General features: G+C 44.5%; 1 protein-coding gene across 7 annotated transcripts in view; it reads left to right on the forward strand.

The window, feature by feature from the left end:
* Positions 1-935, forward strand: part of DPP8 (dipeptidyl-peptidase 8) — a 77,851-nt gene that overhangs the window by 24,983 nt on the left and 51,933 nt on the right. The gene's annotated exons all lie outside the window — the stretch shown is intronic.

Consider the following 935-nt stretch of genomic DNA (forward strand, 5'->3'; position numbering starts at 1 on the left):
CTGGCCTGGGGGAGGGGCTGTGGAAGAGGGAGGAGGGGCCGATCGGGGCCCAGATCAGGCTGGTTGGCCGCCACAGTGCACGTTATAGCGACCGGTCATTCTGCCGTTCCGCTCGATGGGCTTTTTTTATATATATATATATCAGAAACCATGTCTGTTTTCTTTTATCAAACTCAAAGTGTGAAGAGCTCTTAGTGAGCGAGCAAATGTATGAGATGCAATTTTTTGAAGTTAGTACTTACTAGATTTGTTTTCCTTATATTTCTTTTTGTATTTTATATATGTGTCAAATGATATTTCTAGCTTGGGAAAACTCATCATCATCAGTCATTAATTACAAATATTCTTTTGAAAGATTTTAACAGATACTATAGGTAGGAAAACAAAATGACAGATTGTGCTCTCAAGTTTTTTATGCTTTTTAAAACTTATTTCTACTCAGAAATACTGAAAAAAGTGAAAAACCAAACCATAGCCAAATGAGTAAAAGAGACAGTAACTCTTACATAAATTTCAAAGAAGAGATCACCACTATACACCGTAATGCATCAGGAAGCTTTCCTGGCCAAGGTTGAATTAGAGCCAAGGTTTTGGGGTATTGTTAGAACTTGGGTGGGTAGAAAGAAAAATACCCTTTCAAGTGGGGGAAATGGCAGGGACAAAGGCCAGGAAGCAAAACATCACATGTTAGGTTTTACATCAGTGATGTGACCAACCTCACCTAGGGGCTTGTTAGAGGACTAGAGGCCCGGTGCATGAAATTCGTGCACTTGGAGGGGGGGTAGTCCCTCAGCCCAGCCTGCACCCTCTCTCAGTCTGGGAGCCTTCGGGCGGGGGGGGGGGTGTCCGACTGATGGCTCTCCTGCAGGGAGCAGGCCTAAGCTGTCAATTGGACATCCTTAGCACTGCTGCAGAGGCGGGAGGAGCTCCCGCCA

Source organism: Myotis brandtii, unplaced genomic scaffold, assembly GCF_000412655.1.
Source record: "Myotis brandtii unplaced genomic scaffold, ASM41265v1 scaffold144, whole genome shotgun sequence".
NCBI classification, from domain to species: domain Eukaryota; kingdom Metazoa; phylum Chordata; class Mammalia; order Chiroptera; family Vespertilionidae; genus Myotis; species Myotis brandtii.